The sequence below is a fragment of the Passer domesticus genome, chromosome 8 (genome assembly GCF_036417665.1).
Source record: "Passer domesticus isolate bPasDom1 chromosome 8, bPasDom1.hap1, whole genome shotgun sequence".
In the NCBI taxonomy this organism is placed as follows: domain Eukaryota; kingdom Metazoa; phylum Chordata; class Aves; order Passeriformes; family Passeridae; genus Passer; species Passer domesticus.
In genome coordinates this window covers 50,188,100-50,213,543 of record NC_087481.1, presented here as the reverse complement: position 1 = coordinate 50,213,543, position 25,444 = coordinate 50,188,100, and positions in this window count along the sequence as shown.

Sequence of the window (25,444 nt, the reverse complement as noted above, 5' to 3'; positions counted from 1 at the left end):
GGAGAAGATTTGTGCTGTTGGGCTGAAGCAGTAGAAATGCTGGTAGAGGATCCTGGGAAGTTGGATGGAGAAGGTCAGGTTTAGAAAAGTAGGTACAAATTCAAAGGAGTAGTTAAAAATGAGGAAAGGTGGATGGCTGGGTGTTTGGGAGGACATCATAAGCAATAGGAGTCCTTAGCTTCTGTAGTCTGCCAGAAAGTAGCAATGAAAACACACAGACAAAAGAGTTTGGTTAAATTAATACAAACTCGAGGGGAGATTCTTGAGTCAAAGCCTCTCTTGCACTCTTCAAGCCCTGTCAAGTGCCTGAAGAGTCATGGGACATGGGAACCTGTGACAGCACCGCCAGCACATCAGGCCAAGAATTGCCTAAGGTATCCCCAGCATCATTTAACAGGGAAAACAAGGGGAACAGGGAAAGTCTAAGATTCCCACCCTACATGCCCAGCACCCACCACTGCAGACTCCTTCCCTGGAGGCGCTCAGAGGCCTGAGCACAGCTCATTGCAGCAGTGATAGCTGCAGTGCCAACCTCCCACAAAATCTGCAGCCGCATCGGCAGCGGAAGAGCCGGGACAAGAGCTGGCACACCCCAGCTGGGTTTGCTCTCCACTCTGCAGCACAGGGAATACATACTCCCCACGAGGACATTGCTCAACTCCAGCCACAGAGCAGAGATTCTCTGTGCATGGGGGCCGGGGGAAAACACCAGAGGGGACAAAACTGCAACCAACATATTTGGGATCTCAGCGAGCCATGGGAGCCCGTGGCTTGACCCCAAATCCACTGATGTTCTTTGCATGAAACAGTCATCGAGCAAATTTCTTCAGTACCCCGGCCTCATTTGATGAATAGCGAGTTATACAGTGTTTCATTGCAACACATAACTCCATTATTGCTAAGAGGCATGAGGTGAAACTATAGATATTCCTTGACTCCCATCCTATTACTAGTATGAGACAAAATGATACATGTGCTGATAAAAGGATTTGAAATGATGGTCTGTGTGTCAGAAGTGCCAGTACAGTCAGAATTATTTTTAAAAGATTATATTAAAGCATAAATTAAAAGGCTGTCCAAAAAGAAAAGTACATGACTTCCAATAGGGTATAACATCTATCAAGGTTTAGCATACACTGTGTAGTTACCCTTAATGGGCTCAGTCTTTCTCATAGATTATTCACATATTCTGTGGGAAGTCAGGCTGGATCCTCTTTCTATCCCCTGTAAACCACGGTTGATAATATCTTTCCATTATATTCCTAAGGTGTAGCTATTTCATTTTTACCCAAGGGATCCCAGAGCTATTGTGTCGTCCCTAGAATGCTTTAAAACAATTTGTCTGTGTAGCAATTCTTCTTTATTCCTCCCCGTTGCACAAAATCTCACAATTTCTTAATTTGATCACATGAAATGTTTGGGCTTGACTACTGAAAGAAATTACAATCTTTTAAAGGGTAAAATAAAAAAACCCTAATGTCTTGAGAGGTTACCTGTTGTCTGTGTAATGTATGGACAAACAGTGCTCGGACAATCAATTGCTTGATTAGATACTAATTCCCTGTGGTTTATCTTAAAGGTACACAGTTCAGCCTTTTAGCAAGTTCAGCCTTAAAAGCAGCACATAAACCTGGACAAGCCAATAGAAAAAAGTAACAATGCTAATACAATGAAGATGTCCAGTCTTCCTGCAGAGGATTTTGCCCCACAAATACTTTTATTTTTTCAATTTCTTTTTCTACTGGGATTTCCACAAATTACACAAATAGAATATCTGCTGGGAGAACAGTATTTCAAATTATTGTTAACTGCCTAAATACTGCTTGCAAATACATTTTGGCTTTGTTATGTCTAGTAATGATTCATTACTGAATCATCCATTTCTTTATTAGATATGAAGACAAATTAACAAAGCAAGTGGAAGTGCTCTAGACTAAAATGCCTGTTATCTTAGGTTCATTGAGGTTATTTCCCCCTCACCCTGATTTCCCAGAAAAACTCTTTGCTCCCCTATGGTGTCAGGTTTTAACCCCAGCCAGCAGCCATTTGCTCATCCCCCCACCAGCAGGATCAGGGAGAGAACTGGAAAAGTAAAACTTGGAAAACTTGTGGGTTGAGATAAAGACAGTTTAATAGGGAAAACAAAAGCAGTGCACACAAGCAAAGCAAAACAAGGAATGAATTCACTGCCCCCCATGGGCAGGCAGATGTTCATCCATCCCCAGGAGAACAGGGCCCCATCTCATGTAACAGGGACTTGGGAAGATAAATGCCATCATTCCAAATATCCCTTCTTCTTCCTCTCACTTTGTATACTGAGCATGATGTTATTTGGTCTGGAATACCCCTTTGGGTCACCTGTCCTGGCTGTGCCTCCTCCCAGCCCTGTGTCTCTGGGAAGCCAGCTGCCCTGCCTCTGCTCTGGGGTGCTGGTGGCACTGGTGACCAGGCTGTCCTCGCAGGGACATGGTGGCATGACATTCTCACAGGAGCCAGCTCAGGTTCCCTGGGCAAGCCAAGGTCTTCACCTGCTGGGCTGGGTCTTCTGCATCCTGGGATTGCAGAGCCAGCAAGGACAGGGCTGCCTGTCAGGTCTGGAAGGTTTCTGTCCCACGTGGGAAGTTGGAATGCTGCTGTGACTTTCTCCCCTGCCACATCTAGATGCCAGAGGGGCTGGTTGGGAGCACTTTAATTACAAGGGTTGCAGCATCAGCAGTCTCCAGTGTGGCTGGTGGAAAGCATCTGACCAAGACAGCTGCAAGCTCAAAGGCTGAATCCTGATGTGTTAAAAGGGCTTGGAGCTGCATTTTCTGTAGCTGCCCTAATTCCCTTTATCTTCTCCCAGAGAAGAGCTGATGTTCATCCTTCTGCCTTAGAGTTTCTTGGTAAATCTAAAGACCAATAAAGTCTTTACAGCAGAGCCTACCACAGCAGAGTCCAATATTGCTCATTAAAAAAAAAAAAAACTTGAAGAAGTCTTACCAGTTAGTTTCATCTAACAACCTTCAAGGCAATAGATATTAGTCACAAATGCAATAATTATATTATTATATTTAAGTGTGTTCTGGTACCTATATCTCCATGGTTTTATGTCTGTAACAAAAAAAATAAGAAGAATAAAATAAGAAATAAAAGAAAAAATAAATAAGAGAAAGAAATAAAGAAAAGTGGAAACCCAATATTTTTCCTTTTAAGGCAGTGAAATGGGCATGGACCTCTATAAATAATTATTTGATTAAAAAAACAAAACTTCATTTTCTTCCTCTTATATCTCTCAAGAATATATATTGACTGAGCAGAGTCTGTTTTGAAGGAAGAACAACAAAAAACATGGCCAAGAGCAGGAACACTTCCTGTAAGAAGTAGGAACTGAATTAGCTTTTAATAATATCATGCAACCAAAAGCTCAGATCAGAACTTCAACTTGCCTAATCACAACTTAAGAAAATCCCAAAATCTTCTCCAAAACTGGACCTTACAACAAGAGATGTGATGTCCATCTAAGCCTCCTGGCTTTCAGAGCCTGTACCAAATCAACAGGTCTGGGTGTTGTGTTGGGTGTGTTAGTGGGATAGTGCTAGTTCAGAACAATGAAACCTCTTTGACTGATAGAATTCACACTGGTGCTGAGGGCTGACATTGGACCTGCTCACCACTTAATTCTCAACTAAGCCCTCAGGCTCAAGTGAAACCTATTTGCCTTGCGCTGACTTTCTGCACAGGGGTGAATTTCATTCTGTGTGAGCTCTGACCATGCAAAGATGTAAAGAGGAATGAGAAATATCTCCCTCCATTTCCACAACGTGTCCCTGATTTCCTCTTAAAATGTCTCTGCTAATTGCTTTCAAATGCTGGCACGTAGGCGCTCTTTGGAGGAGGCACTCGTTCAAGGAAAATGGGCAAATCTCTAGGGCTGATTTTGGTTTTCAGAGAAAGAAGTCCCCTAAAACAAATCCTTAAAAAAATAAGAAGTTGTTATTTCTCTAGTGAAAGTATCTGAAGAACAAGACATCTTTTTTTTTTTTTTTTTTTTTTTTTTTTTTTTTTTTTTTTTTCAGCTTGACAGACTGAAACATCAATACTGAGGAACATTTGCATGTAATTACATAACTCATCCAGCTTTTCCTGATCGAGCGATATGGCATGCAAGCCAAGCACCAATGTACAATAAAACAGACTAAATCCTTATTGCCAAGATTAGCTTCAACTGCTTTTGGGTTTCTTTGTGAAAAGGTACTTTCAAGTCAGCTGATGGCTACATATTATTGTCCCACTAAAAAGCATCACAAGGGCTAAGCACTCCAAACCCCTGCTATTGCAATAATTTATTCCTTTTGCTGATCTAAAGATGCAAAAGTCCTCTTCTTCTCATCATAACTGACTTAACGAAAATCTCCAGTGACAAATTGATTTTTTTCAACCTGCCAAGTTCTTGTTGTAGATTTAAAGTGAAACAATCTTTAATTTATTCTTAACATTTAATCTCAATAAAACACTCAAACAGCAGCTTCTGCTGGCATTTGGAATGCAGCAGTTTGTGGATGGATTAATTTCTCTTTGTCTCTTTACACAATAGACAATACCCACGGTCAACCCAGTAACATGGTTCACCCCTGAACTGATTTTACCATGGTTTGGATATGATACTCGGGCCCTCTCATACCCAGGCTCACTGAATTCATGTTAGGCTAAGGCTGCAGATACACCAAAGAAATTCATCCAGTTTGGTGTTGCCACTTCATCAGCCTTAAATCAGTTTGTAGGGGAAAGCTGCTCACAGAAGCAAAGCCAAACCTAATGAAGTTCAGAGTTTTCATCTCTTTTTTCCACAGGACACCCATCAGAAGGTCACTCCTGGGAATGAGCACTAGATGCATGGATCTGTTCCTGCAGCACAGTGTTTCAGGAAAGATATCTATTGTTAGCTACAGAAATACTCTCCAACCAGACACACACACACCACGAGTGAATATTCTCTGCTTCTCAGTCTCTGTTGGTTTCTGACATGGCTCCTCCACACAGTAAAAAAGTTCACATTTTGCTGCTGTTTAAGTGTCCAATGCTGCCAGCAATCCTGCCAGCATCAACTCTTGCTCTCCATAGAGCCTTTCATAACTATAAAGTACATTTTTTTTTCATCCACCCTAAGCTTTTTTGTTCACCATTGGCCAAATAATGTTGATAATAATCCCTTCAAGGGAAAGAAGTTTACAAGCATAAAAATTACCTTTGTGTCTTGTAAGGCAACACAATCTCTAGCTCCCTGTGGTCATTTGTCATAGGAAAATGAAAGTGTTTAATGGTATTGACCAATGCCACATGCTCAATCATCTTTGAGAGCCCAAAACTTTCAGTCACGGGTTAGATATTAGCCAGCCATGCATGCTACATCTATATAAAACAGAGATCTTTAGTTCAAAATTTCCCCTTTAAAAAATGTTCTGGCTTTTTTCAAATAAGTACTACTAATTACAGTGTGTATATAATATTTTTTCTGACATAACCTCTCACCTCTCATAAAAAAGCCACTTGAGATGGAGGAATTGCACAAGGGGCCTTGGATCTCTTACCAACCATTTCTGACCTTCCCAAAGGCGATGATAAAATCCTGTCACAGTCCTTTCAGAAAGGTCAGATAAGAGCTTTTTGGCTATGGTCAGACATGAAAGTGTTAAGGACACCATAAAAAAGATGGGTCTGCAAGTTCTGAGTTTGAGCAGAGGAGGAAACCACTGAGACTACCGCCATCAAGCTGACCTGTTGTTTCTCCTGGTTTCTTTGCAGTTCTCCATCTGTCTCTCTGTCCATCTGGTGACCTTTGCCTTCTACTTTCATTGCAAGCTCTTGAGGATTTGGGGCTTCTGGCAATTAGGGACTTTTGGGGCCCATATTGCACTTGGAACCAGTCCATAAGTCATAGTCATCAGTGAGGGTCCCTCATGTAATGATACTGGTGATAGTGGTGGACCAGAATTGCCATCTTTTGGGAAATCCTGATGCGATTATTTTCTCTTCAGGAACCAAAAGCACATATTTCTCTCACAGAAAGGATTTTTTTTTTAATAATGAGCAGTATCAAGTTATTTAATCTGAATTATATCAAACATAGGTCTGTTAAGTACTGCATGTAAAAACACCAGCATGGTATTAACAGTTGCCAATATGACCTAAGAGTCTAAACAAAATTAATTGAAATGCCAGTGACATAGCAGACCTTTTTATCTTTGAAGGAAGGAAAGATTCTCTTTCACTGTAACAAAATGTTTCAGGATTACTAAAATAAAATGATAGTGTCACAGTTATTTGTTTCAACTCTTATCTTTGAAAATATCATAAGAATTGACACATTCCTGCAAAATATTTCATAGTATGAAGCCTTGTTTGTTGGATAGGAAGATGTTCTTCCAGAAAAGCTCTGCTCAGAATGTTTAGCTTTGGTCAAATGCTAGAACTCTGCATAATGAAATTACAAGAGGACTTGCATTTCATGGAATCATAGAACGGTTTGGGTTGGAAGAGACCTTAAAGACCATCTAGTTCCCACCCCTCTGCCATGGGCAGGTACATGTTCTACATTTCAGAGATAATGAAGATGAATATTTTGTAAAAACACCAAGTTCACTATTTCCACAAATGCATGGAAACCAGAGAAGTGCTTTGAATTCATTATCCTCAGAGGGCTTCACAAAAGCACTCAGTGTCATTCTTTGAGGTCCCCAGCATCACAGTCTTGCCTCAGCATGCAAGTCATAACTAGATAACTCTTCTTATCTTTTCTTAAAAGAGACAGAGAAAGAAAGATGCAGCAAACCCAAACTGATTCTAATCCAAGGACCTTTTCCATCTCCCATAAAATATTCTCATTCTTCGGCCTTATTTATGAGTTTATATTAGCAGACTAACATCATAAATAACAGCCCTATTTGAAGCTGGCAAAAAGACGAACCACATCTGTGAAATGTGGCTCACCTCCATGAATCCAAAGTAGGCTGTGAAAATACAACTGACCTGATTGCATGAGACAGCCATGAAGGACAGTGTGCTGGGCACCAGGCTTTTCCTTTCAGGGCACTGCTGCTGGAGGGCTGCAGAAGTCTGGGCATGTCTCCTTCAGGAAGGTGTCTTAGGTAAAAAAGTGACGGAAGAAAAGGAGGCTCTAATGGCTGATCTATCACAGTTTTCTTTAGAGCTCTGGGTCCCCACACAGATGGCAAAGGGATGTCAACACATTCAGAAGTGTGTATGTATATATATATACATATATATATGTATGTGTGTGAGTGAGCGTGAGTGAGCTGCCGCCCTACTGAATTTCAATAGCCCAGCTTTATCTCCCTTGCTTTCTCAGCCACGTGAGCTGTTCTCGGCAGAAATGCTGAGGTGTAAATTTGCAACCCATCAGCTGCTCCACAGTAACTTGTGTGAGCTTGCAAGCCATGATGGATGCAAGGCAGCCCAGCCCCTGCTCTTTGCCAGTTAAGCTACTTCATATTTAATTTACCACAGGAACCTCACGGGGCCATGTGCAAGTGCAAGTCACCACAGACCAGCTGATGTGCTGTAGGTTTGCATCATATTTCACAACTTGCCATAGCAATAGACAGCTGCTGGGCATGAAGGGGATAAAGGCAGCAAGACCTGCCCTGGGCTCAGGTTTCCATGCAGAACAAAGCCTATCAGAAGGTAGAGCACATTGTGGAATGAAATTGATAGGTCAGGCTGAGCTCAGATATGCTGTGGTGTGGGGCAGGAGGGAGCTGATGTGAAAGAAAAGCAAAGGTTTTTGCTCCCCAAAACCACTATCCAGCTCACTATGCAGTATTATAAACCTTTAAAGTCCCTTTCCCTGATCATGTCCTCACCTCCACCCAGCTTTTCCTCCCCAGGTCCCCATCAAAACCTGTCATTGTCCCTCTGGGAGCCATGTGGGGACAGTAGTGACTGAGAATTGCAGCTGAAAATCCCTCTTGGGTTTCCCATTTATTTATGTGGGCATATTCCAGTTTAGTTATCCAGCTACCAGCCTTGGTGGAGGAACATTCCAACACACGGCAGATAAGGATACCCCTGCTGAGACATGTTCCCAATATCCCCAAATGAAATGATAAATGTAAAGAGTTTAGATACAGTCCAAAGGACATGGAACCCCAAATCCTGAGTCTGCTGTTCTTGGCCCTCTACAGTGACCTAAAGCAAAGCCAAATTTTTATGAGTGTGATTGCTAAACCAAAATTGACTGGAGGTGTTGCCTTAGGCCCAGCTCTGACAGATTTCGGGCACAAACATTCCCTGACAGTGAAAAAGCCTTTTCAGGTGTCTCAAGCCAGGCATCCCAAATCAGTGACCACTTTTGAAAATAAAAATGTAGGTCTGGGAACCCATTCCCACTAAGTCTTGTTTATGTGAGTGCACAGCTACAATGGACTACTTGTCTGTGTAATGGCCAGACTGTGAGTAAGGATTTGCAGACTCAGGCTCCTAATCACAGACAGTGGAATCCTAGCTCGAATGAAATCAAGGGAAATTTCCCTTTGACTTCAGCTGGGACCTGGGTTTCACCTTCTGTGTTCCCATCTACAAAATGTGATTAACCAGGCTGCTTTCTTCAGCATAGTGTTGGGAGGCTGTAGTCATTAGTGGCTACAAAGAATGATTTTATTTCTTGGGGTAGAAGCTGCTGTTGAAATCTAAAACATTGTTAATCCAGCTTTTTAAATCACATAGCTTCTTGAGCGTTTTGCAAACAAGCAAACAAAGTGCCTGAAGCTCCCCAAAATAAAATAACTTCACCTTTAGCACTTGAACTTGGAAGTACCATATGTCATCCTGGGAGTGCAAAGTCTGCTTTTCATGAGCTGCAAAAACTCCCTGGGGGAGATCTGGGGACCGCCAAAAGTTCTTTGGGGGACTCTCTTTTGTACTGAAACTAGGGAAGTCTCAGCGGGCTTACCCAGCTGCTGGAAATTCTTCCAGAGACACTGATGTGCAGCGCTGTTCCAAAACAAATATCTGCAAGTCCCACACTTCATCCATCTGTTTCGCATTTCAAGGAGTTAGTGTTCCACACACAAGTGTGTTAAGAGACTGAGAGAGCAAGCTGGACCAACAAAGGCTCATTAAAGAAGGGGGATTGGAGCGGGGGGGGGGGGAGGGAAAGAGGAAAAAGGAAGGAAAGATAGAAAGCGAGCTATTTTCCAAATATTTTATACAGAGCCACTGGGCACGGTTAGCATGGAGCTGGCAAGGCCAGTGAAAAATCAAAGGATCTACTCTAAAACCCCTCTGAAATATAAAACGTTAAGTTCCAGTTCAGAACAATACAGAGACCTCAAGCAGAAGCACATTAATGTCAGGGGATAGTGCAAGTCAAATTTATCCCTGATGTCTAATCAACTGTAGAGCAGTTGTGCCAGGAATGAAGGAGGCTACAGGTTCCTATCACTTGACCTGCTTTCTGCTACATTTAAAGTCATAAAAGATAGCTGGTGCTGACCAATAAAAATTAAAAAAAAAAAAAATTCAGGGGCATTTCTGTTCCCTATGTCTGATCCAAACTCTTCAGACTTCTGGAAACCTAAGTGAACTGCTCTGCAGCTTTTGTTTTGTGTAATTGTCCCCCACACAGTGCACTGTGGGGACTGCTGAATGCATTTCATACATTTTTTGGCAGCAGCATTCCGTGTTGTGTTAAGGGTTCATTAATCTGCTTGCCACTAGGCCCCTGTGAAAAGAGGAAATTGTTTCACACTTGCTGAAAGACCGAGAAAAGAGTTTAGAGAGGAAGGAGAAACAGATTAAATGGGAAATACAAGCAATGGAGAGACAGGTTTGGGGCAGTGCTTTGTCACGTCTCGGATCGTACAAAGGCTAATATGTGAACTTGTGGAATGTGACAGACTTTTGTTCAGGGAAACTGTGCTACTGTGTCATTAATTAGCCCAAGACAGGAGATTTGGCTGCAGCTCATCTCTGCACAGAGTATGTGAGCTGAAACAATCAAGGCCCCTTTCCAGGCTGGGATGGCAAAGGAAATGAGGGGGGCGTAAGAAAGATATTAGTAAAAGGAGCAGGGTTTCAGTAAACTGAAATAATGAATCAAAGAAACAATCATTTTAGAGGAGAGAGGCCAGTGTGCTGGGAAGAAATTATTTTCCTGACAAAGGCAGAGTGGCACTGGCCCATGCCATGTCTGCTGAGTGATGCCCAGCAGCTCAAATATGTTCACCCAATTAACTTAGTCTGGACTCACTGTGTGGTACCCAAGGCATTCCTGCAGACACAGCTTAGAATTAAACACCCTCAAGGCCTGGAGATACATTTCATCTCCCAATATGCTTTCTAAATCTTCATCTAAACTCCCTGGCACACAAAATGGTTGGAAAGGGCATGGAGTACTCGGGTTTCACACTGCTATGGGAATGAGGATGGCTGGAAGGAAGGACCAGGAGAAATGTCCTCCCAACTTGACTTAAACCTTGTGGTCAGCAGCAAGTCCTCTGCAGAGACAAAAGCAAGAACAAGAGCTGTTATCACCACTCTTCACAGCAAACAGGTCTTGGGGAACAGTCCTCTGGGTCCCACAGATTTGGATGCCTTTGGCATACACATAAGGCTTTCAGGATCAGAGCCAGTTCTGTGCTGAAGCAGTGTGGCTCAGACATGCAGTAAGGATGACATATAGTGTTGTTACAAAAAAAAATAAACAAACCACTGTGGTTTAAGTTTACAGACTTATCAAGCATCCCCCTAAACATGAGCAAAAATTCTGATAGATACTTTCAGCATTGCCTCATGCAAAAATGTGCTAACCAGGATGAGCTTTAATTTTTTTTTAGTGATTATGAACTGGTTAGGCAAAGCAAAATTTGAAAATAATATGAATTGGAATAATCTACTTTATCAGAACCATAAAAATAAAAATACAAGACTGGAGTTGTTGAATAAATTCTTAGTGTAAACCAACTCAAAAAAAGAGCTTCTTCCTTTGCTCCTCATGAGCTTTAACAAAAGTTAACTGATTGCACTGGCCAGATGGCAATAAGTTTTGCAATACCAATGTCGATGTGTTTTAACATTTTTGGCTGGTTCTGAGTGCAATCACCTCTTGCAGAGAGACATTTGGACTCTACCCATAGCTCAGCTGCTCAGAAACAAGATCAAACATTGTTGACTAAGAAGTACCAGCATTTAAAATTTCACCTTGTTCATCCATTCACGTAGTTTGGTTGGTACCTCTGCAGAAGGAGAGGATGTTTTCTCCAAAGCTCTAGTAAACGTTCCTGCCTTGCCTGTTTGTGCATGAAGGTAAAGGAACACGAGGTGGGCAGATGTATTTGTGCATTGACGTTGCACATAGCATTTGGCAAGACACACTACTCATCCCAGGAGTGGCCCTTCTCTTTTTTCTTTTTTTTTCTTTTCTCTCCCATTGCTGTTTCATGGAAATTTGCAACGAGCCAAATGAACAGGAATAACCCATGACATTATGCCTCCCACCAGTGAGTCACTGCTGGTAGAACTGGGATGGAGCCCTGAGCTCCTGTACCACAAAAGGGTCCATAGTTTCTCAGATACTTGACTGACTGCTAAATGAATTGCGAGCGCTTCGTTTTCTGTAGTGTGTCATGATTAATTCATCTCCCTCTCATACCCCCACTGTACATGTTGTAGTGGGCTTCATTCATGAACCGAAAAAGACCTGAGTAATGCTCCCCTACTCACAGTTTTGTTTCTCCATAGAAGGTCACAAAATATACCATGGCTGCAGGTGGTCTTATGTAAACAAAGCAATCTGGCCACAGTTCAAGGCTCAGCAATATAATATTGTCAAGTGATCATTTTGTTGAAATAGTTGGATGCCTATAAAACATCTGCAAATGCTAAATTTAAAATACAAATAAAGCCCAAAGTTGGAAACTCCTCAGACTTCTGGTGAAAACATTGTTTTGTAGAACACAGCTCTCTTGTCCCATGTAAATCTGATGCTGAATGTGGACAAACAGCTTAGTTCCTGATTGTGCCAAGAAAATGGGCTTTCTGTGGGTGCAGAGCTCTTTTATTCCTGCAGGATCATAGCACAGCTTGTGATGGGATGGCAATAAAAATCAGTTTGGGAACTAAGGGGAGAAGGCTCAGGGTGATATTCTTGCAGATTGTGAAACTTGAATTAAACAGAAGAATGAAATCATCTTTCTGTTACTGATTTAGCACTTGGCTGGGATATTAGACCCTGTCCTGAGAAAAGTCCATAAATGGTATCACCCCAGGAGAGAAACGGTGAAGGCATTGAGTCATGGGGATGCTCATCTGAGACTGAGGTCCCTGCTGACTTTCTGATGGCCCACAAAGGGACAGTCCCTGACTGGGAGCAGAGGAAGATGAAAATGCCACCTCAGTCTGCTCTGCTCTTGTCTGTTTAACTGTGTGATGAAAAGCAAAGGGGCAGAGCCAAAGCTCCCTCAGCTCAGCATCTACCTGCTCCAGACAAATTGAGGGCTTGCAGCGGCATGGCATCTGCTGGAGGAGCTGTGGGAACTGAGGGAGAGAAAAGTCAGGAGCTGGGTGATTTAGGAGGGTACAAGATCTTCCACAAGAAAGGGCTTAAAAGGGCAGCTGCCACCTCACCTTACCCCAGAGATGAAGGATAATATGGTTATAGCCTCCCACTAGGTACCCAGCAGGAGCCCGTAGGTTTTGGTTTAGCACTTAGCAAATCTGAACCGGGGGAGGAAGAAAGAACTGAATGGAGAAAGGATTTTATACATATTTTTCCATGTTTGTTTTTCAGCTCTGATGACTTTTCAATTAACACCCTTACTCACATTTCCCTAGGAAGGCTTACTGCTGTATGCCAGGGGTTAGACAACTGAGCAGTGCTGCTGCTCTCAGCATATCCCCAGCAATCCGAGGAGACACGGTGCATTGTAACAGCAGGTGGTGTTGCAGGTTAGGAGTGAGCTACAGAGCAGAGTTTTCCTCAGCTCTTGGCTGCACAATGCCTGGCTCCAAACACTGCTATCAGTCTCCGAGGCCACAGCTCGAGCAGTGCTCTCTCGCAGCTGTGCTGCGTTCAGAACTGTCGGCACATCTTTCCTGGTATGGTTTTGCTATCCAGCTTTGCAGCCTGGGATTTCTCTAACAATTGTGTGAGCCAAAATCATGCTCTTGACTGTCCCTCTGGGTAATATGTCACTTAATTGGTTAATACGCTTATAATATAGTTTAAAGTCATAGCGGGTGTGGACACAAATGGCTTTGAAAAACAGCCTCAAATGCAATTATAAGCCTTATTAGCTTTTAAAAGAATGAGAAAAAATCCCCCCCTTCTCTGTCTGGCACAGGTGGGAATGATCCTGTAGATAGGGCAAGAAAGGCCTTTGGCATTTTTACTGTGCCACCAGGTCATTGTTTCAAGCGGTCTGTAATGAGCACTTTCTCCTCTGGGCAGCCCTCAGCAAGGTTAGGGGATGTGATGCCAGGCTTCCCACATGCTCTGCTGCTGGGAGCACCTTTTTTCCCTGTGGCCCCCGTGAGGGTCAGCTGTGGGCTGTGAAAAGTGGGCAGCATCTGAGGGCAGCAGCCCCTGGGAGCAGTGAGATGGCACTGCTGAGATGCTGAGCCCTCCAGCAGCCTAGGCAGTGCAAATCTGCATTTTATCTGCTGTTTGCATGGCCATCTCCCCCAGCTCCCTGGGTGTCCCCGAGGAGCAGTGCTGTTGCCCACAGGGTCAGGCAGGGCTGGGGCAGCACTCCTGCAGCCAGGGCATCACTCCTGCTCTCAAATAGGGCACCTCACAAAGGCACAACTCTCCTATGACACCTTTCATAAATGGATAAATAACCAAATTCTCTGCTCCCAGCTACTGAAAAGTGATGAGGGCTGACCTGAATTTTCTAAAACTGTAAATGTCCCTCAAGTATTAAGCAAATATTGCTTCCCAGTAGCCTACAGACCCTGCTGCCCTACAGATGCATACAATTCACTTCTTGCATGAGAAAAACATACACATTAATGATATATTCAAACTGTAACAAAGCAGTTAATTCATTTGCTAATACATCTTTTCTGCTTTAGAGCCTATCAAGTAATGAACATTTAATGACCTATTCATTTTCTTAAGAACTGCTGCATGGCATGGTGGAATCAATACAAAAGATGACCATTTTCACGCATCAGATAATCTTATCTACAAGGTTAAGATAATATTATGTTAATGTTTCCTGCATTATCTTGCATGCTTTCGACTCCTTTGAGAGGTATTCATTTGGTTTTAGCAGATTTTTGCAAGCATTTTTGCTTCCTGGATAATTTCTGTTTCATTTTAACTTTACAGTTATTCCCTGCGCTTGGTCAGTTTCAGCAAACAGTAGTGAAAAAACAATAAAAAATGAACATTTTTTTAAAAAATAAAAGAAAAACAACAGTGCAGGCAAATGCTGTGTTTGATCAGCTTTAACCTCTAGTTTACTGTGTAAAGATGAACCAGAGCATACAGTAAAGAAAGGCCAAGCTGCAGCTGAAGTATGGCTCTTGAACTGGCTTCTGAGTGCTTGCTGTAGATAATAATTGAACCTAAATTAAAAACAAACAAAAAAAAAATAAAAACCCTTCAGACTAATATCCCTCCCAGCCTTCAGTTTTTTCCAGGCCTTGAAGGCATGGAGGCAGTGTCATCCACATGTGGCAAGGAACATGTTCCCTTAGAAAACTCAACCTCCACCTCCTCCGTGCCAACAACAGAGTCAGAGGTGCACCATGGATTTGGGGTGGCATCCCAGGGTGTGCTCTGGGGCCTGGCTGTCCCAACACATGGCCAGAGGGAAGGGTGTTGGAAGAGGAAGCACGTGTCTGGTACACTGAGCTAGGCTGTAACACCTCCCAGCAGTGACAAATACACCTGGAGGTGGCACTTGGAGTGCCCCAGGCTGGAATGCCAAGGTGTGACCAGAGCCCTCACAGGCATTCATGGTAGCTACATAATAAGCCCACATTTAGGAGTCCCTGAATACTCATTTACCTCTCTAAACACAACCATGAGGCTAGTTATGGTCTGTTGGGTCAAAACACATTTTTTACAAGTCCCTAAACACTGATTTTATCAGTACGCCTCAACAGCACCAACAGCACCAACAGACATGCCTCTAATGCACTGGATAAATACATTAAAATGCATTAAAATACATTAAAAGATCTCTGACCAACATTGTAAGGAAGGTGCACATGAGGCTGTGTGCAATAGCCAGGCTCCACACAGCCCCAAGCCCTGCTGCTGACTGTGGGAACAAAGGGTGTTTGCACCACGGCCACCTCCACATTCCCTGGGCTCTGGATGAAACCAAGCCCAGACAGAGCCCCAGCTCTGCTACCAAAGCACAGGCCGAGTTAAACATCACCACTTCCACCTCACTGTGTCTTTCTGTGTTTAGCCCCTTCTTCCTGCAGTGGCACCCAGGTTTGGGGACCAAAGGGGGGGACCTGGCACTTCCACAGGCTGCTGGCTGTGTGCTCCTCCAGGCAGCTCCCCTCTGCTCTGTGCAGCTCTTTCATACAGCAACCCAGGAGAAAGAAATACTTGTAAAAACTGGAAAATGAGCTGGCAAAGCCAAAGAAACCTGGCAAATGAGCTGCTCAGTTTGGTGTTTTTCATACTGACACAGCCTGTTTCTCAATTCTGTTCTTTTGGAGTGTGTGTTGTCTACCATCTCTGACCAGGTCTGTAAATGCTACTCCTCTAAAACAAATAAACAATTTTATTATGAAATGAATGCTGATACTGTGTTTTTCAAGCTAAATTCCACATCAAGGTGCCACAGTTTGCTGGCTTTGAAGACATGAACACATTCCCACTGCTGGCCACTGCTGCCAACTCTCCAGTTTTCTACTGGTTTTGCAGTCCTGGGTGTGCTTCTTTTGTCCCTGAAAGCCTGCAACCCCTGAGCTCAGCTTTTGGTCTGACTTTGCCTTCAGTCTCTGGGATGGTACTGAAAACCCTGAAAATAAGGGTTGATCCAGGCCTGCAGCTCCAAAAGCAGTGGAGAAACATAAAGAACAGCAGATGTTGCTGTTTCATGAGAAGGAGAAAAACATGCATGCCATCAAGGAGACACAGATATTACAGAAACAATGGAAGGAAAAATTAGTTTGTCATTTTGTCAAGAAAGTTATTTTCCTTTCTTTAATTGTAAAACATACTGAATTTTTTTTTTTACATGAAGACTGCAATTACATTTCAGGGTCTTGTTGTAGTGCTTAAGAGTAATAGGCTGGAATAATATTACTGCCTATAGGTTAAATAAATAAATAAATAATTTTAAATATATTTTTGCTTTAACTTTGCACAATATCAATATTTTAACTCTGCTGAGAATCAAGTAATTCTGTAAGCATGATGACTCTTATATGCAGGCAGCCCTAGCAGGACAGAAGATGCAATCAGATGGGCATCTCTGGGGATGCTTCATAGCATAAAGGATTTTATCCTGTCTGAGCAGAAATACCACTCTCAGATTCTTATGGGAGGGGAAAGGAGACATGAACAACAGATTTTGCTATGTACTGTAATAACAGAGACATGAAAAGTGAAGTGGAGGAACCAGTAATTGTCCAGTTCTGTCAGTCCTGTTCTTTGAGGGGACTAAACTTCTAAGGTGTTTCCATTGACTTCCTGTAGAGTTTGGACCAGATTCTTTGTCAGTGGCTAAAACTTTCCTGATTTACTCAAGCTTGCAGATTGGTAGGGTGAAGGATTCTGCTTGCCATGGCAGTGTAGGGAAGCATCAGCCACAAGCAAACCCTCAGCTGCAGCAGGACCTAGGAGCAGCCTGCACCACCAAAGTGAGCCACAATGATTCTATTAAGACAAATATGTCCCCCTCCTCTGGGAAGGAAACCATGCTAGATCTGAAAAAGCCTTCCAGCAATAGCTATTCTTTAGTGTTCTTGCAAAACCTCTGCTGTAAAGCAGAGGAGAACCAAAGAGAATACTATAAAAAAGCTGCCTTGAAATGAGTGGAGACATCCCTTGACAATTGGATGATAGGTTAGAATTAGTCCCACTACACAAAAGCAACTGTTCTGGTCAAACCCATGAGAATGAAGCTCTAACACTGAAGAAGAAAAACAGATAGAGAGACAGGTTGAGAACACAGTTTTTACATAGCTCCACAGATCAAAACCATCTACTATTGCTTAGAATAACAGTCAAAATTACTCAAAAGGGATTTTAAAGGAATAGGCACTGGAGAGGCCCACAGGAAGAAAAGACTCAGATTCTTAACAGCAGGGATGAGGACAAAAAAAATGAAAAAGACAAGATGAACTTTTCCAGAACATGCCAGGAAAACCCTCTAAGATAGGGTCTTTGCAGCTAAAAGGCCTGACAGGAAATGGAAGTTCGGATGACTAATTGAAATTGATGAAAATGAAGCTAAATGGATGGGTTCTGTTTCTGTTTCTACTCTTTCAATAACTGACAAAGTGAATGCCTCTGTTTTCCCACCTGTAACACATGAGGCCTAATCAGTCCTCTGTCAGCAGTGAGGCAGTCCAGTGTTAGATACAGCTCAAAACTGCTGTGAGAGTCTTGTATGCCAAGTGTTGTAAGCATTGTACTGGACTTATTTCTGGGGCTGCTGCTTCCAGAGATGAATCTGTGAACAGATGGGGCAGTCCAGCAAAGTGACCTCCTGACATTGCTTCATGTCCATACTCTTAACCTCACTTTTGCAAGCAGTACCTCCTAAAAGTAAATGAATGCTTTCCATTGCCCTTACTGACATTTCTAGAGATCCCTTCTCCATGGGCTTTCCTGTAAGAAAGCACCAACTTCCACTTTTTCTGCCCTCCATATATTCTCTCTGCTCCTTTTTCTGCAGCCTGATCAGGAACTGGCCTATTGTCTTTCAAGCTTATGTGAATTGTTGTTTTTCCCCCTTACACAGTAGATTCTCATTGTTAATATGTGAGTTATATGATTACCCACAGCTGGTAATTCACTTCTGTAACCATATAGCTATTTCCTGTATTTTTAGAAATGGCTTTTTCCAGCCCCTCTTACATCTAGTCCCAGTAGTACTGGTTTTAAATAGAAACTTATATTTATCTACAATGTACTAAGTCCTGGCATCCCCCAAGGGACCTAAGAATCATTCCCCATCTCACATACATGACAGGTCTACAGAAACTGGTTTGTGGTGGTGAGATGGACCTACAGCTTGAGCATTTTTTTTCTACAAATGGGCCAGGCCTCACAAGCATCTTTGTTCTCTTGGGGCACAAAATCAACCTGCAACCTACAGCCTGTGCTTAGGCATTCCAGCAGTTACTCCCTAAAGGGGACTGCAAAGTGTTTGCTTGCCAAAAGTGTCTCAGACACACCAAGTGCACAAGATAGGAAGTTCATATGCTGTTTTTACAGCTATCAGCAGCTTTTACTTGTGATTTTACTCAGAAGGGCTCTTCCAGGTGTCCTGCCATGAGTTTATAGGGGAGAGACAAATCGATTTGGAGAAGGACACACTGCTGCACTGGGTCTAAAAACTAGAAGGAAATAGTGAAAATGAGTGCTAAGAAAAAGGCAAGATCAGATGAGTGCAACAAAGGCAAAAAGAAGTCCCAGCCTGCACGGGATATTTGTTACTTATCAGAAACGTTGTATAGTAGAAGTTGAACATACTACCATGGGTTCCAACCCCTGCAGGCCACTGCAACCCCTCCAAGGTGTGCATGTGTCTGCAGGAGGAGAAACCAGTGTATTGTTTGGGTCTAGTTTTTCAAAAGTAGTGTGGCTGTGAATAGCATGCATAAATGATCTATGGGGTTTGAGAAAGGTTCTCTTATCCAGAAAATGGGCCATTCAAGAGGAGCAGTGCATGACACAGGACATGCCAGAACAATGCAACAAACAAGCCTTGTAACTTGTAACAGTTTTCCCTTTCTCATTTGCCCAAGATAGTGGAGACGACAATGACATCTATCAGTGATTCTTATTCTCCTTCCTCCTACTCTATTAAAGTCAGCTCCATAGGTACCATAACAATATGTAACAGCCTGACAAAATCTGTACAAACAGAAATATCTAGCAGAAGGCCTGATGTTTTTTGACAAAAGTATATCTGAAATAGAGCCAACTAAGAAAATGACCCAATGGTCTGATGGCCAAAATAACATTTTCTTTTTTAGTGTTGTTAATTTGAGATCACACCATTGACTTGTCTCGATATTATAATTCAAAAAACTTTCAATAACTTCAAAGGAAAATGAAAGCTGTGAAGCAAACTCAAAATGCCTCCTCGTTGGACTGCAGCAGGCATGTTCCCTGCTGCCTACCTCCTGGCATTGAAGAAACCAACCAAAACACCAGGTCCAGCATCTTCTGAACTGGGCAAATTTAACAATTCTGAGGTTACATCTAAAGATTCCAGTACCCTCACAGAAAGTCCTGAGCTACGACCACCCCAAGTGGAAAGTCTCCACAGTTCACTAATGCATTAGCTTGGGATCAGGCATGTCAGAGTCACACAGGAGACTTTGTGAAACCCAGTTGTGGTGCTCCTGGAGCCAGTATTGGTTCATATTGTGGGAGACATCTGCCTCTCTGCCCCACACCCTGATCTCCTCTCATGCCATGGGGATGCTGTGCAGGAGTCCCTTTGTAGAGAGACGAGTTGTTTTAAAGCTGAGAGATCACATCCTGATCATCTGACTTCTGCTGTGGGATCTTTTCTTTTAGACCTCTGTTACAAAGACATATAACATGAAAAGGCTCAATTTTCCACAAAGAAATATTTTGCTGTACAAGTGTTCCTGTGAAGACATCATTTCATGACTGCCCTGGTTCAGTTTAGAGAATGCGTGCAGGGAGGAGGGGTTAAAAATACTTAAGAAGAAAGTTTCCCCAGAACTACTCCCTGTTGAGTACACAGGGGGGATAAGCTTTGACAGTTTAGTTTTAAACAAGAGATAACATCAAATAGGCCCATGGGACTGGTTCCAATTATCAACCCAAACAAAAAGAACAGCTGCACCCAAAAAGGCCTGTGCTTACAGCCATATTTCATTTTAACCACATTACAAAGGAAAAGTCTCATGATATACAAGGCTTTTGGGTTTTCTTTTTAATTCCACATCGTATTTAGTAAGCCACCACATCATATGGTATAGAGATGCACAGTCAATTAAGCAGACATTTCATTAACATTGCTTTTATACTCACATCAGAATGTCTTAGGTTAATCAAACCATTACATTAGAAGGGAATGCTACAAAAAGGAAATAACTGACAACTCTACCTACAAAACCCATGACTTGATGTGGATATTGTTCCTGGTTGCCTGTCAAGGTAAAGTATCTTGGGATTGTATTTCCTTGGAGTTTTCACAATGATAATGAGAACAATTATATTTCTCCATCTGGAATCCATTAAATATGATTATGATTGCTGACTTTCCTATCCTTATTACTATCTGGATTAGCTAACCCCATTACAAAGACCATGCTCCCAAAGCTCACTTGCAAATATTGTTATGTGATTTCCTGTCATCCAACCAGAGTGTCTTTCTCCTTCTCTCTCCCTCTCTCTCATCTTTCTGTTCGTGGACCATTTTACAAACTATTTTGCCCTTGTCTCAATTATAAGAACCTTAATAGGTTCAAACTCCCAGATGACCTGCATTTGCAGGTGTTTAAGCGGGGGAAGATCAGCTGCCCTATGTGGTAATGATTCTTGCTTGCCTCAATCAAGCAAATGGGTCTGGCCTGTAACTTGCAGGTGCTACAGGGTGGAAATTTAAACATCCTGACCATTTATTTCATGTAGAATATGCAAAGATTAAGCAAGAACTATTAAGAAAAATGTTATTACAGAGAAGGAGGAAGACAGGAGTTTTTTTACTCTAACTTTAACAAGTGATCTTCTTGATTCAGAAAGCTGAGTTATTGGCTTAAGGCTTCCCAAAGTCTCTGGTTTTCATTCTGTGCTCATTTGCACTCTTAGTAAATGCTGAACAACTCCACTACTTTTCATTGAAGTTGCTCCAAATTTATACCAGGATAATAAGGATCAGAAGGTATCCTTATTTATCTGAGGGTTTCCTTATTAAATTTCATTAAGGATTCTCTTTAAAGCAGATATGTTACTGGGTAAGGATCAATTCACAGTGTTTTGGTCCTGTACTGGATTTATCTCAATGTTTGTGTGTCTTCAGCTGCAGTTTAATGTGACTCTTTGTAAATAACAGTATCAGTAATAACAATAAGAAACACCAGGGCTGTGTACTTACCTTTAGTGCTTGACACCAGACACGTGTCTTTGGGTCAGAGCTGCAAGGGTTTACTGCAAGGCTCTAGATGAAGTTATGTCAAAAGAAGCTCACTTCACCAGTGCTCATGGTTCCACACTTTTTCCTCAATTATTTCTTCTGCTGTACATCAACACTGATCTACTGAATTGGGCATTAATTTAGAGGTTTGTTGATACATTATAGCTTTGCACAGCCAGCTCAGAACTTTCAAACTGTTTGCTTTGTGCTTTGATTATGCATTCATTTTGACTTGAAAAAGGATTATATAATAATCAGCAGCATTTTAACAGAAGCCAGTTGTAGCTGTTTCTATCTGTAATGATTGTTTAATGACTATTTAAGATGTGCAGCCTGGGGTTTTCTAATCAGCCAATTTTTATTAGCTTTCAGTGAATGAATAAAGTGATACTTAATCAGCAGTAAAACTTCAGTATTGAGCAAGGTAGAGCTTCGTGTAGGAAAAGCACGAAGGTAAAAAAAAATTAATTTCATAGAACCATAGAATAATTTAGGTTGGAAGGGACTTTTAAGTTCATTTAATTACCTGCTGTGGGCAGGTAGACCTTCTCCTAGACCTACACCTTCTACTAGACCAAGTTGATCAAAGTCTTGTCCAACCTGTCCTTGAACACTTCCAGGATGGAACATCCACAACATCTTTGGGCAACATGTACCAGGGCCACACCACCCTCACAGGGAATAATTTCTTCCTAATATCTAATTTAAGTCTACCTTCTTTCAGTTTAAAGCCATTACCCTTTTTGTGTTTCTATTATTAATTAACATGGTGGACATTTATGAGGCAGACACTTTCATGACATATAGGAAAGATGTACCTCAGAACAAATAATGTTTTCCTGGCTTATATTTTCTTCACTAAGCTGGGTTTGACACCAAACTTCTTGAAGTCAACAGAAAACCATCCTGGTGAGTCCACTGCCTTTGGATCAGGCTTATGGTAAAAACAGTTGTTCACACCTTGCTAATCTTGAATCTATTTCAGCTGCTCTCTGTCACAATCACTTTTTATTCTTTTTCTTACAGCTCTGCTGTGGAAATAATACCTTCATCAAATTTGAGGAAGTACAACTATGAAGGGAATTTGGGAGCCACATGTCTTGGGGAAACATGCTAGATGATCTGAAACAAGACATACATTTCTCCCATTTTTTCTCTGAGAAGTCAGATACTTTTAATTGGTGCACTCTACTTAGGAGCTGAGCACCAGCGACTGACTGTGCATGTTATTTGTCCACTGCTGTCTGGTGTTTGCTTAAAACTCACTGGAAGAGGTTTGCACTGACTCAGTAGCTCCTGTTTGGGCTGAGGGCATACATGTGCCATTTCCCACAGCTCAGCTGACATACAGCAGTTCATTAAGCCACAGTAACATGATCATGTTTTGAGAATCCTAATTGTCATAACTGTGGCTATCACTAATTTGCTGTGGTTGCACTGAAATCTACCAAGCATCACCAGTATGAAATCTTCATTAAAAAGTAAAAGCTTTTTAATTACATCTCCTCTACTGCCCAAATTAAATATCCGAGTTGTTCAGTGACTCATTTCCTAGTGCCAGCAACTCAGATCCTGTTTGCTGTCTAAAACCAACTCTTGTTTTCATCTTGTTTCTGTCCAGATCCTTCTGTTATTTATTCTTTGTGTTCATCCTTGCTAATGATAAATTTGCAAGGCAGAGCAAGTTGCCCAACAGAAGCAGTAAGAACACAGCTGTAAGAGCATTGGCGTTGATGGGCCAGCAGAATCAGACTGCAAAGCAGATAACTGGCCTGAAACTATCACTGGATCATTAGTTGTCCTTCATATTGTTCCCTGCTCATGGAAAAACATCTTGCAGCAACATGGGCATCTCAAATCCAACACTTGTGAGTAATTTGTAATGTGAAGGACAGCCCTTCTCTCTTGCAATATGGGGCTTGAATCCACACAGCATTTGGACTGAAGCTTTTCTGTTGTTGAAGTGCTTGGAAGAATTATATCTTACATGCTCTTAAGACAGGGTGTAACAGGACATGATCACACTTCCCACTTTGCAATCATCATGTGACACACAAAAAAGAGAAACTTTTTTCATGTCCTTATGCAGATCTGCTCGGTAAGGCCTCCTCTTGGAGTTGTCTACTGAAAGACAAACTGAACCAGCAAAAACATATCATAAGTTGGAAGTAAAGTTTTTATGAGATGAACTATGAACTTTAAAAAGTCTGGAATCTTTAGCAATTGCTTATTGCCTGCAGGATAGATGCAGTTAGTATAGTGCCTTGTGGGCATGCCCTTAGCTGCAATCCTCATTGATGTTCTTTTGCTACTGCTTTCAAAACTGTTAAAATTCCTTTGCTTAGGTGTTCTTAGCACTTATGTTGATAGGGAATACTTCAAAGGATACATCTTTACTTTATCAAATCTGCTGTAATTTTGTAGACAGAATCAAAGAGGTTCATTTTAAGTCTAGTCAAGTTTGCCAACTGTCCTAAGCTCAAGAAATCAATTCTGTGTTGCCGTGTAATCAACCCAAACAATAGGCCTGGAACACAACAGTGCAAACTTCTCCTTGATGAAACTACATTTGCTTCAGCACATTTAACACTGGAAATAATTTTGCCCCATTATCCTTACATTCTTTTTCTATTTCTCCCATTCTTCTTAAAGCTTTCCTGATGTATTCAGTTCCATGGCTGTATTGATAAGCAGCTGACACATCAGTCCCCAAACACAGCTCTCAGTGGTGTCTGTTGAAAGCACAGCATCATGTACTTGCTTCTTTTTCTCACAGAAGTTTCCTCTGGCACAAAAAACTTGCTGGGTGTTCTCATGCCGTTATTACAACAGCAAGGCATTTAATGAGGGTCCATGCACTTGGCAAGCTTTTATGAACAAATAGCAAAAGACAAAACAGGAGTTTTGCAGCTGAAGTCCTGGGCATTATCCTGCACCTCCTGTGGCAACAAAAACACTTTTTCCTCTTAACAACTTAAATACAATTGTAAACCTTATGCCAGTGCTACTGACTCATCCCTCATGTTGTGTTTGGTGCCATACATAACTGTGATTCTAGCTGAAGCTTTCACTTGGATTATTATGTGTTCTATAGTTATGATACAAAAGGGTTTTTTTTTTTTTGGTTTGGGTTTTTCTTTCCAACTTGTAAAATATTTTTAAAGAGAATCTAAACTAAAGGAAGGGATCTGAACACACTAAACAATTTCTGCAGGGAAAATTGTGTGCAAAACTTGGAAAGCTATAATTTTTTTAGTGAGGTGCTTATTCTAATTGGGAACCAGATGAAGTATTCAGAACAGAAGTTACATAGGAACGTTATCAATAATATCCATCCCTATCCCAGTTGCATGAACAGACCTGTAAAAACCATTCTTACCAGTGCACAAGACCTGGCCTACTTCAGACCTTAGGAATCACAAGATCATTTTTGTTCTGCTCCTTCTGAAAGTCTTTTCTCCAGTGTTTTGTCTCAAGTGAGATACACAGCCTTCAGAACCATTATTGAGCTCCTTATGATACATCTTGCACCACAGACAATGGACTGCTGATTATTGCCCTCTTGGAAATATGGCTCTCAGAAGATATCCAAAATCAGCCTGAATTTAAAGATGCAAAATATATGGTAGAATATATGGTAAGTTATATGACTTCCATTAAAAAGCCCTAGAGATACAATTTTAACCCTGCCTCAGCAATAGCAGTTCACTCTGCAGAGTATCCCCAGTTTCCAGGAGAATATTCTCTTTCCTTGTGAATTTAACCTCAGAAAATTTTCTCTGATATTTGCATTCAGTTTCTGCTTTCAGTGGTATTTTGATTAGGCCATGAAACACTAAAAAAATGTATCTTGCTACTGCTATAGTCCCTTTAAAAACACAGTTCTTGACATTTTCAGCATTGAAATAAAAGACTGATCCTGATCCAATGGTCATAGTCATGTTGACTTTAACGAGGTTTCCCTGTGAGAGAAGACACACTCCATGTAGATTTTAATTCCTGTTTTGTCTTCTACTTACCTCTTCTGACAAGGAACCAACCTTGAATGTGTCCTGGAGCCTAAAAGATATGACAAACTAAAGGCAAGGCATCCACAGCCACTTACACTGGCTCCAACACACTGCTTT